The following is an 11,313-nucleotide window of genomic DNA, read 5'->3' as shown; positions in this document are numbered from 1 at the left end:
GCGAAGAGTAAGGCTCATGTGCTGGCAAATGAGGCGCCTGCCAATTCAGCAAAGCTGGGACAGAAACCCTCTGCGGTACCAAGCTGGTCCTCACCCTCCTTATTCCGTTATAAGCAGAAAGGAGGGCAGTGAGATGACATTGCCTCTGAAATTTTGCACTGGCAGAGGGAAGGCGTATGGGATTGTGCTTGTCTACGCCCCGGTTTTCAGGACTTTCAGTCTGAACTCCGAAGTGGCTTTGCCTGGAGGATATTGTGCACAAAAAATAAGGGAAGTCCACTCTCTTTCTAGATTCAACTGTTACTGGATTTCAGAGCGGGGAGATCGGTTTGGTTTAGGCCTGGCTCTGCATTACAGACTCCTGGGCGTGTGCGTGTGGTGCTCTATTAGGGATTGTGTCCTCATTGTGTATGGTTTGCAGGGGTCTGCATCCCCCCGATTTCTCCTTTCCCTGTTTATTGCCTTGCCCTCCTCTGCTCTGCCGCTGGCCTTGGGCACTTGTTCATTGGCTTCTGCATCCCACCAGCCCTGCCTCAGAGAGGCTGTGACGGCCCTTTGGCTGAAGATGAACCTGTCCCATTCCCTTTGGTATCTGCTCTGCTCTGGCCACTGCTTTGGGAATGCTGTTCCTGCCCTTCATCCCCGCAAGGAGGGCTTGTCTCCCGCTGTCCCTCGGTGCTGCGCGCAGCGGGCGCCTGCAGTGCGAGGTGTGCTCGCCCCATAAATCCAGGGTATTGAAATAAGTGCGTCATCTGCAAAGGTGTGAATCTGGAAGTAAATGTGTTCCCCCTGGAGCCTGTGATACCCTCCACAGCCTCTGCCCTGCACCTCCGATTCGCGCATCCTCGGTTTTTCACAGTGAGGAAAATCCCTCTCAGGTGCTCTGATGTAGGCTGTGCCGGGCAGCGCTGCCTTCCCCTGACCCGCCAGGCCTGCCCAAGGCCGCGGCCTGCCTCGGGCCGTGGGAATCGGTCCTGGGGAGGCTCTTGCTGGGAGCGGGAGCTGGATGCGGAGGGAGGCTGCTGGGACCAGTGCAGCCTTGCAGAGCACGGCGGAGCCAATCGCTGCTGCTAGGGGTGGAGCTGGAGCCCGGCGGAGAGTCGCCCAGCGCCTTCCCAGCACAGCTGGCCCGGGCTGCTGGGAGAGCTGGCCGGGGGAGCGCAGAGCCGTGCTCGCAGCGCCCGTGGGCGCCTTCCCGGGCAGCGTCGCGGGAGCAGCTCCGCCGTCCCCGGCGCGCCGGCGGCGCGGAGGTACCGACCCGCCCCTGCCGCCTGCGCCTCGCTTGTTGCTCGGGTCTGTTGGGTGGAGTTGGAGGAAAGTTTCCCGGGGAATCGGGGCCGCTCGGTAGCGGCGGTCGGGGGGGTCCGCGGGAGGAGGTCGGCTGCGCTCGCTGGGGCCGGCGGCCGGGGCCGGCGGGGCTGCCGGAGCGGCTTTGCTACCGCAGGCGCTGCTGCGGGGGGGGGCGGCCCGTGCTCGGGGGGAGCTGGCGGCGGCGGTGCCGCGCCCGGACCCGCGGCGGGAGGTCGGGGGCGACCGGCGTGCGCTGAGCGAGCGGCCCAGCCCTGCGCCGGGCGGCAGAACGTTCTCCCGGGGCGGGTGCGGAACGCGGCACCCACCTGTGAGCCGCTGGCCGCAGCCGGGCCTCTGGGCGCGGGCAGCGCCTGTGCCGGGCGGTCGGCGGCAGCTCGGGGTGCTCGTACCGAGGGACGCTGTGCGGGCGGCCCCCGGCGTGGGAGCGGGAGCTCCCAGGGCTGCGGGATGCGAGCCTGGCTGTCCGCAGGCGCAGGAAAACAAGCGGGTCCTCTCTGTTGTTGGGGAAGTTTGGAGACCGTCCCAAGCCGGCGCTGCTTAGAGAGCAAAAGCCCGTTTCCCGGGAGGCCGCGGGGGCCGGGGCTGCCGGCCCTGGGGGGGGCCCCGGCCCGACTCGCTGCAGCGCCCGCGGGGAGGCAGCTGCCGCCCGTACGGCTGCTCGTCGCCGTGGCAGGGGACGGGTCTGCGCGTACCGCGGGGCTGGCTGAGCCCCTGTGAGGCGCTGGAGCCGTCCGGAGGTCCGAGAGCCTCGGCAAAAGCTGTGCCTCGCAGCAGGGGCGAGGTGACTGCCGTTCTGGGCTGCGGGAAGGGTCTCTAACGGACCCTGGAGCCGTCTGAAGCGCTGGCGACCCGTGCCCGCTGAGGAGTGGTACCAGACCTGGGCAGTGCCCCCTCGGCTCCGGGTGTTACACACGCTCCGATTCCTGCCCTTGGGGCAGCCACACGCTGCTTCTGCCTTCCTCTGATGCTGGAGTGACCTTAGCGTGCAGTACTGGGTGAAGAGCAAGGTTTGCAAAGCCTTGAGGAGACAGTTAAAAATCACCAGTTTGCATTTTCTGCGTGAGCTTGTGCTGTTGGCTCCTGCGTGAGCACGTGCAGTCCCTCTGCGAAACGCCAACAACCGGCTCTGGAAGGCGAGAGGTGAGCCCTGGGGAGCGGGGTGCTGCTGGAGGGGGAGCGGGGAAAGGGGGATGCAGGGCAGGAGTTTCGGCTTCGGGGCTCTCGTCGTTCCCTGGGAAAGGGACAGTGACCTGGAGCATCTCCTGCTGCTTCTCCTTGCACTGTGGGGTGGGGAATGGCAGGGACTTGATGAACAATTTTGGAAGAGGTATTTTGGTAAAGGTTGCTAGACAGTGACTCATCTACTGTAGGAAGGGACAGGAAGAAGGGGCAGCACAGGAGCTTTCTAGGGTAAAAATGGGTCTTTCCCCCCAATTTTCTAAGAAATAGGAGGACAGGAACCCATTATTACTCCCAGAGCAGTGTAGACCTGTCAGTTATAAACCTCCTAATCCCAGTGCCCCCTGCACCTGCTCTGGCACCTCCCGCATCCCTTTCCCTGGGGAGGATCCTGCCTTCTGGCCACAGCCTGGCGTGGGACCGGTCCAAAATTCAGATTGATTTCCATCCCCCTAACCCCCCCCCCAATTGATTTTTATCTGATCATTCTTAGTCACTCCTGAGTCACTTCAAATAATTAATCCTTGTACCTCCGTAGCAGCTTGCACCGCGTTTCTGTATGCGTACCCGGCCGATTTGGATGCGCACGTTTCGGAAGTCACTTCCCTTGGCTCTGAGTTGCGCTGTCTTAACTTTCCTCCTGCATCCAGCCTTCCTCCCTCAGGCTCTTCTGGCCTGCTCTGCCCTCTCCTGTGCTGAAAAGCCCAGAGGAGGTGGAATGCTACTGCGTTTCCACTTTCCCAGGTGTGCTATAGAGCACATACTACACCCCTGACAGGCCTCCACAGCTATGCACAGCATTGTTGACTAACCCTTCTTGGAAAGGTGTTGTTTATGTATGGAGATGTTTTGCTGATGTTTGCCTAGATCTGGTTTATTTGCTGCTTCCCGTCTGTGAAGGAATTGGCGCAGCCAGTTGATCCTGGCTGACTTAGCACCTCGCTCCCAGTCAGCAGCCCAGCTTTCTCTCTCTGGGCGGCTGTATGGCTCGGTGTACGGTGCGGTGCCTGGCAGTGCACCACCTAACTCCCCTTCTTCATGCCTGGAGATTTACCTGGAAACGCTGATGGCCAGTCTGGTCCAGCTACGGTTTTATCACCCCTCCCTGCAGGGGTGTTGCTGTTGCGGGGAGGAAAAATCCCCAAACCCACCAACAAACAGCCCTCCTCCCCGACGTCAGTGATCCAATGTAGACTATAATAGTGGGGATTTTTTGAGAGTTATTCCTTTGCAAGAAGCAACTTTTGACCAAAAGTTGGCATCTTTTTCAGGCCCATGAGTCTCTAATCAGACCCTTTTTCATTGCAAAGTGTTCTTCAGTGTTGGGAGGGCTCCCAGAAGCCCCTCAGAAATTGCTGCAAGGTCTGAGATGGCCAGGCAAGGCTGGGGCTCCTGGGGCTGGTCCTGGCTGGTCCTTGCACCGGGTGGCCCAGGCACTGTCAGGTCTGGGTGTCTCGCTTTATCTGGGTTAAGCTCCCAAGGAAAGAGGTGTGACTTGAGATCCAGAATTGGTTTGAGAGATCAGAACTGGGCCAATTTCTAGGCCAAAATGGGGCCGCTGGTGTTCCCAAGGGTGGATTTGGGTACAGGAACAGATGAAGGTCAAGGCTCCCACCTCCCTCCATTGCACAGGTGCCTTCCTCCCCTGAACGCCCAGGGAGTTAACTCCCTGACCGCTGCCGGGCTGGTAGCAGGACATGTGGAAGCTTTATTATTCCTTACAAAGTGTGAAAACCAGCCCTTGCTGAAGAGTACAGGCGTTGCGTAGTGCAGACGGGGCTGCCCCCAGGAATAGCAGCAGCTTCAGGAAACGAGGGGGAAGGCTTTCCTCCACACCGTGCCATCTTCTCCTCTGCAGAGAGCATTTACTGTGTTTGCATCCACTGAAGGAAGGTTTAACAGAGCCAGGCTTTGCTGTATCGGTTTTGCAGCTGTGACCTTCAGGCAGCTTGTGGATGAGACTGGCGAGACACTGGCTCAATGGGACGGTGCAGCTTTGCCCGTTTGTTTCCAGTCCTTCTGTAATTTCTTGGGCACTTTGTTGGCACCACGCTCAATGTCCCCTGCCCTTCAGGGAAGGATGTGCCAAATGCTCCTTTCCAGACTCGCGGGGGTGGCGGAGAGGCAAGACCACACAGTGCGCGGGTCGTGGGGCACCCATGCTGCCGTGGGCTGCTGAAGGCTCCTTGTGCTCTGGCCAGGACGCAGCAGAGACCGATGCCCAAAGGGCATCCTGCTCCTTTCTGCAGCGTACTTGAGCAGTTTGGTTAAGTGGGTGCTTATCTATAGGCATATATGTGGGTAAGTTTAAAAAGTCAAGAGGAATTGAATATGTATTTTCTGGGCTGTGGCTTTTGTGGGAGCTGTGTATAGGAAAACAAAGGGGTTTCCAGGGTCACTCATGCTCTGCTGTCTGCTTGTGCCAGCTCAGCCTGGCTCTTGCACAAGAGCATTTGGGTCTTTGCATTTCTGGTCACCTTGCAACAGACACAGGCGGTGATTTCTGTTCTCCCTGCCTTTGCGCCTCATTCTGCTGACAGCTGCATTTCTCCTCAACTCGGAGGTGTGAATGCTTCTACCTGCCACCACCTTCTGCTCCTGCAGAGCAGGAGATGACATTTTGCAGGGGAGGCGGGGGGAGCTATGCCATTCGTTTCTTCATTTATTAATTAGAAAGAAATAAAGTTGCAGAGAGATCAGATTTTGAGAAAGACCCAGAGTTCCAAAATGCTCCCAGAGGATAGATCCCTAATTGCTCTCTAATCGCATTAGAGTTTAATTTGTTGTTGTTTTTACTGTAATGTTCCCATTTTTCTCGACAGTTTGCTTTGTTCCATTAACTAGAAATGGCTGGAGATGAATATTCTCAATATTAAAACTTGCCTGTTGTGCAATGCTTGACAGCTTTTAGGCCTTTAATGTGCTGGGGACGGCAGTGGCTTAGCCTGCGTTGGCTGTCAGACTCTCTGTGCAGGGGAATTTACGCGTGCAGTGCAGCGTTTGTCCCATGACAGCATTTTGCCCATTTGTGCAAGGTTCAGTCCTGGGAGTTTTTGCAAGACTTGGTGTCACCAGATCTGCAAAGTCAAGTGTCTGTTGGCCTGTGAGTAAGGTAGGGTCGGTGCTCCTGGGCTGCGTTACTGCAGGCGCCTGTGCAGGCGGTCACTGGCCATGCACCACTGCGGGGTCCTGGGTGGACAGGACGGCTTGCAGGGTGCTGCCCTCGTGCTGAGCAGAGGATGGGGGATGTGGCAGGAGGGAGAGGGCTTGTGCTGGTTGCGAGGGGCTTGCTCTAGAGCTGGGCATTGCTTTCGGAGGGAGGCGGTGGCTGCAGGTGGGTGCACGGTGGGCGGTGAGGGCTGTCATGGGGGAGCGCCATGTCCCACCTGGAGGTGTGCGTTGGCTCCAGCCCCGTCACCCCTCAGCATCTGTGGGATGAGAGGGAGATCGAAGGCGAGTAGTGGTTGCTATCTTCCTTCCAGGACATGACAAAAAGCTGAGCCGATCTCGCCCCAGAGCAGCTCATGAGCAGCAGCACTTCAAAGGGCTCGTTTAATCCATTTCTCCAGAGCAGGAGGGGGAGCAGGTCTGGAAATGCAACCGGGAAGCTTCAAAAAGGGCTTTCAGGAGCTTCATTTGGAAAACAATAGGGGAGAAGAATATTGCTCCTCTTAATTCCAAAGCAGAAATATATTTCTTTTGTCTTGTTAAGGGGGAGATGGGGTAGAAGATGTAGTTAAGCTTGGACCTGCTTCTTGCCAATACGTGTTTGTTGGTGAAACAAATCCTCAGGGTGGGAGAGTATAAACCTTTTCCGTGTATCAGCCTCTGCACTTGAGGCCCTAGAGGTGTCACCTGTCTCCCCCTTTGATCTACTTGCTTATATACCACATACATACTACTTGTGTGTGTGTGTATCACACAGGGTACCTCAACGAGGCCCTGGCTGCCCATGAGCTGGGTGTGATGGAGCTGCGCACGAGGCTCTCAAAAAGCAGTATCAACGCTGGGTGATGCAGGGAACTGCACTGTGAACTTAAAACTGCTCCTAGATTGGATCCAGCCTCTTAAAAACAGTGGGTGGGCTTGGTGGCAAAGTGAGACATTGGTATTTAAAGCTGTCTTGAAGGATACAGCAACAGACATGACACCCAGCAGCTAGCTGTGAATATGAGGCACACACTGGTTTCAAAATTATATAAAGAAAATGGGAAAAGCTCTGAGCGCTGGATCTGCAGCACCCAGAGGGGCTTGTCAGAAACCCCAGGAATGGGGTGGAATTGAACGCCCACTGCTTTTGAAGCCGTGAATTAATCGGTTAAACCCCCTGTTGTATGGGATGCTGTGCAAGCTCTTCTATTATTTGAAATATAATAAGCACATGTGAGCTGATGGTATTAGTAAGAGAGGCAGAAACTTGAGTGGCCTCTGCGCAGCTAAGGTGTTCAGGCTGGCACGGCACAGGTGCCGTGCAGCCAACCCGAGCCCCAGGATTTGATTCAGATCGCAGCGTGGAGGTGCTGCCCATTGCACCCGTACCTTGGAATGCTCTGGGGTCTGTGGATGTGCCCGAGCGCTCTTGGTGAAAGCGGGAGACTGGAATGATTAGTGGGATTTTTCCTTCCCACCATGGAAAAAAACCAAGTCGAAATGTTCATGTGTACGTGCACATGTCCCCAGCATGTCGGATGGCCAAGCAGGCGCCGCGGTTGGGTCTCACGGCAGCAGGGTGGCTGCAGAGCTGGCACCGTTCTTCGCAGCCTGGGCTCCTCCCGTGGCCACGCCGGGTGCGTAGGGGTGGCTGGAGCCACGCTGGGATCACACCAGACTGACTGTGCATGGTGCTCGTGAGCAGCGCTTGTGTTCCTGCAGTCAGAGCCGGGCTGAAGCCTGGGAGCATTTCACCTGCTCTCGGCTGTAACTGTGCATCCCTGGACGCTGGTGCTTTCCACATCCACGCTTGCCTCCTCGTTGAGCTTTACAGAGTCTTGGCTTCAGTCATGGCACGTGGCAGAGAGAGCCAGAGTTTAGCTTGACTTGAAGTGAAAACTAATTAATCAATTTTGTGTTTTCCACCCTACAATGTCACTGGTGAAAGTGTCAAGATGATAACTGTGGATCCAACTGCTCATTTGAACATACTGAGCAATTATACAAGTTTATGACAATATTATTTCCTGCCACCAGAGATGCTTCACGATACTGCTAATTGTAGCAATAATTAATCTGTCTAATTTTCAAGCACACGACTGTAGTTCACAGGAGTCTGGCAGGGACGGGAGCCGTGCAGAGTGTGGGGACCTGTTATTTTCTCTCTCTAATTGTCAGACTTTTTTACTGCATTTCCGCCTGCCGTGCTGACGCGAAGAGGCGCCGGCAGCAGCCCCCCGCGCTCTGCAGTGCTGCCCTCACCCGCTCCCGGGGCGCTGGTTCCTCGTGGCGCGGGCTGGGGGTTCACGGGGGATCCCCCACGTGCAGGGACAGGGTAGTGCTTGGACAGGGCGTCATGACGGAGGGACGCAAGGAGCTGCTTTGCAGTGCACGGCTCCGAAAGAGGGCAAGAAATGACATTGCAAAGCAGGAAGGAGCCGAGTTCTCGGTGCCATCTATAGTTATCTTTGCTAATTCATATTTATGAAACTCTTCGGGAGTTTCACAGTCTCTTTCTGCAATGCAGGCTGTTTCAGGCTTTTTCAAATTACCAAGCTCTCTGTTACGGTTTCAGAGCAAGCTCTGTTGCTGTTTGTGCTGAGGAGGTCATGGGGCTGTTTCGTATCATCTCTGCCCGTTGACGCAGATCATGGTGAACCCCGTTACATTCAGTCTTCTCAGGAGTAAGTCATGTTACAGATGAGTGTTTCTTTCTCATCTGGCTCTGGTTGTGCCAGGTGATGCTTTACTTTGGGAATTTGGTGTTACCTGAGGGATGCTTCCCTGTTTCTAGAAATCCTGAACTGCCAGGTCTTGACCTCTTTGCTTGTGGTAGGTGGTATATCTGAGACATCTCTTCAGTCTGCTTTTTTGGAGAACTCTGCACCTTTTTAGAAGTTTGGGATCTGTGTGCATGTGATGCAAAGGTATTTTCCTGCCCCTACCAAAGCACAGAGGGTTTTTTTGTTTTGCAGAATATACGAAAAGCATTTTCAGCCTTTTTTCCTCTCTAGCCAGAAAGGAAGGCTGATGGCCGTGACTGAAGGATAACTTACAAACCCCACTTTGAAAACTGATGTTGTATGAAACACATTAACTTGTTGTAATGCCTTTCTGTTGCTTCTCGGTACCACAGGGGACGCCTAATAAATACTGTAGGAATACGAGTCCCCAGACTATGCAGAGAGAGGAAGACCTTTCCAAATCCTGGAGTCAGAGCCGAACTCCGACAGGAGCAGTCACTGCCCAGCCTGGAGCGTGCCGACTCCGGCCATTCTGCAACGGCACTTTAATTTCTCACTGACGAAAATAGAATAGTTTGCATTTCTGGAGACCCTTTCACACGCAGAGCTGGAGTTCTATAATGGGCAATGATGAACCATTTCTCATTGCTCATCTGCTGTTAAGGGAGAGAATAGTGGTGTGGTTTCCTTCCAGAGGGGAAAATGAAGCATGAATTAGCCGAGTGGCTTGCTGAAATGCTCCCAAAGACAAGGCAGGTCTGACATAACAGTCCAGCATGCTTCTGCTCCGTGTGGATGAGCATGGGAGATGCTCCTGCTTCTTAGAACACAAATGCAAACAAAAGAAGGGTTGTGTTTTTTCTTTTTTAAATCATGGGTTGGCAAAGAAAAAGGGATGTAAATGTTTTATGTTTTCCTTAAGATAAAGCTCCTTATTGTTTGCCGTTGCACACAAAGCTAATTGACAGATTACATGTTAATATGAAGAAATTTAATGAAATCTGCTGATACCCTGTAGAGGATGTGGAATTTGGATATGCAATTAAATTAAGCAAGGGGTTTAGCTGTGCCATGCTAACTAGGGGACTTAGATACAAACTGTTTTCATTCCCGGTGTCTTGTTTCTAAATCATCTCATTGATTACAAAAAGCTCTGCTGTAGCAGGGGAGCTGTAGCTGAAGGGAACAGAGTCCATCAGTCATTACAAGTAGGGAGGGTTCCTGGCCAATGCTGCTTGGCTATCTTGGGGAGACCTGGACTCCTGTAAATCCTCACTGGTTGGCATTGGCAAATATTGGATGTGTTGCAGGCAGGAGAGGAGAGGAGCTCAGCCCTCTCGAGGGAGCTCAGATGACAGCAAGGATAACCAGGAGCATCTCTGCTTCTGCTGTCCCTAACTTTGTTAACCTTTGCTGGGCAGGGAGCTTTTAGTGCTGTCGGCAAGCAAGCAGTGACGTTAAATTGATTTGGGGTTAGTGTTTTTGAGGCTGAAGCTGGCTCTGGTAAGAGATGCTTTAGCTTGGCCAGCTAGACCGGTGTGCAGACTTTTATCAAGGAATCCAGTATTAAAATAATCCCCCATCAGTGATGGACAGATTTGTTCTCCGAAGGCTTCTTCTAAGCTTGTTGCCACCTTACATGGCTTTGCCTCTTGGGTTTTTGAGCTGAAGCTGATGGGGAATGACAAGCCCTGATTATGCAAAGTACCAGAGGCTACGAGCTGCAGGCACGGGATTCAGCTTGACTCGCTTCCTACTGTTTTGTACGTTATTAGGGAGCCACAGGAAAAAGTAGGTCCTGCTTATCCAAAAATAAATGTGGCGTCCTGATTGTAATTGCAAAGAAAGGCTGCGCGGGAGCTGCTCGCTGCCTTTTCCCCCTGCGTCAGCTCTTGCTGCGACGCAGCCCTGGCACCAACCCGTGGGGCAGGGATCAGGGCAGCAGCAGACCCCCAACTTTTGGGGGTGTCCGCAGCCTGGCAGCACGGACCATGCTCCGGGGAGGCTTGGAGACTATTTATGCCTCTCTTCCTGAGAAACCACCGTTTCCATAGCAACCACGAGCATCACATGGTAACCCTGGCTCTGCAGCATGTGAGCCCGCAAGGCGCCTTGCTGCACCCTGTGCTCCCGGCCCCGCGACGCCCCGACACCTCGCAGGGTCCCTGGGTGCAGGTCTCCAGAGAGGCGCAGGGTCCTTGCGGAGTGCAGGTCCCTGGAGAGGCCGGGGCAGCACAGCGCTCGTGGCTGCGGGCACCGTGAGAGCTGCCAAAAATGCATCCCTGGGTGGCAGGGACGGGAAGAAGCACGGCGGGGGGCAGCGGTGCCAGGGCTGCGTGCCAGGCTGTGTTGGACCGGGCTTTCTGCCCAAGGTGGGGCTTGGCCGGGGCTTAGTCGAGGGGAAACTGTTTCTGCAGGGAGGTGCCTGCAGCAGAGATGCCCCCAGGCCAGGGTACCTCATTTCTTCCCCATACCAGCTCTCCGCTTGTCTGCAGTACAAGCGAGTCTGTCCCCGAGTCTGTTCCCTCAGCCATCTGACCACGTCAAGCCCTCCATCTCAGAGTGCAGCCTCTGCCAAAGCCTGCATGGCGTCTGTTTTAACCCCTTCTTTCAGGAGCGTTTCTGGGCCGTCCCTGCTGCTAAGGGGCTGAGCTGTGCCACCCAGCCGTGCTGGAGCGAGTGCCAAAGCCCTGTCCTTGAAGTGTGCAGGATGCAGAATTGATGCCCTGAGGCACGAAATGTGATTGCTCTTTGTTCAGTTCCTACAAACTTTATTAAAGCAGTCACAATATATCAGTCTCCTTTTTAAAATATATTTTTATTCAAGTCAGCACATGTTTGCAATTAAATCCTGCCACACGATACAGTGTGAATAATTAGAACAATTCATGTGTATAACCAGATACACGCATTTGTAGGGAAGGGATGG

The 11,313-nt window shown here is 54.7% G+C and overlaps 1 protein-coding gene across 2 annotated transcripts in view; it reads left to right on the top strand.

The window, feature by feature from the left end:
• The first annotated feature begins 1,209 nt into the window (after nt 1-1,209).
• ZMAT4 (zinc finger matrin-type 4) overlaps nt 1,210-11,313 on the top strand; it is a 69,826-nt gene continuing 59,722 nt past the window's right edge. For both annotated transcript variants that reach the window (XM_059831448.1, XM_059831447.1), the window contains exon 1: nt 1,210-1,250. The gene's annotated coding sequence lies outside the window, so the exon portion shown is untranslated. The remainder of the gene's footprint in view (nt 1,251-11,313) is intronic.

This window comes from Gavia stellata, chromosome 31, assembly GCF_030936135.1.
Source record: "Gavia stellata isolate bGavSte3 chromosome 31, bGavSte3.hap2, whole genome shotgun sequence".
Classification (NCBI taxonomy): Eukaryota; Metazoa; Chordata; class Aves; order Gaviiformes; family Gaviidae; genus Gavia; species Gavia stellata.
This window is presented reverse-complemented; position numbering and strand designations above follow the sequence as displayed.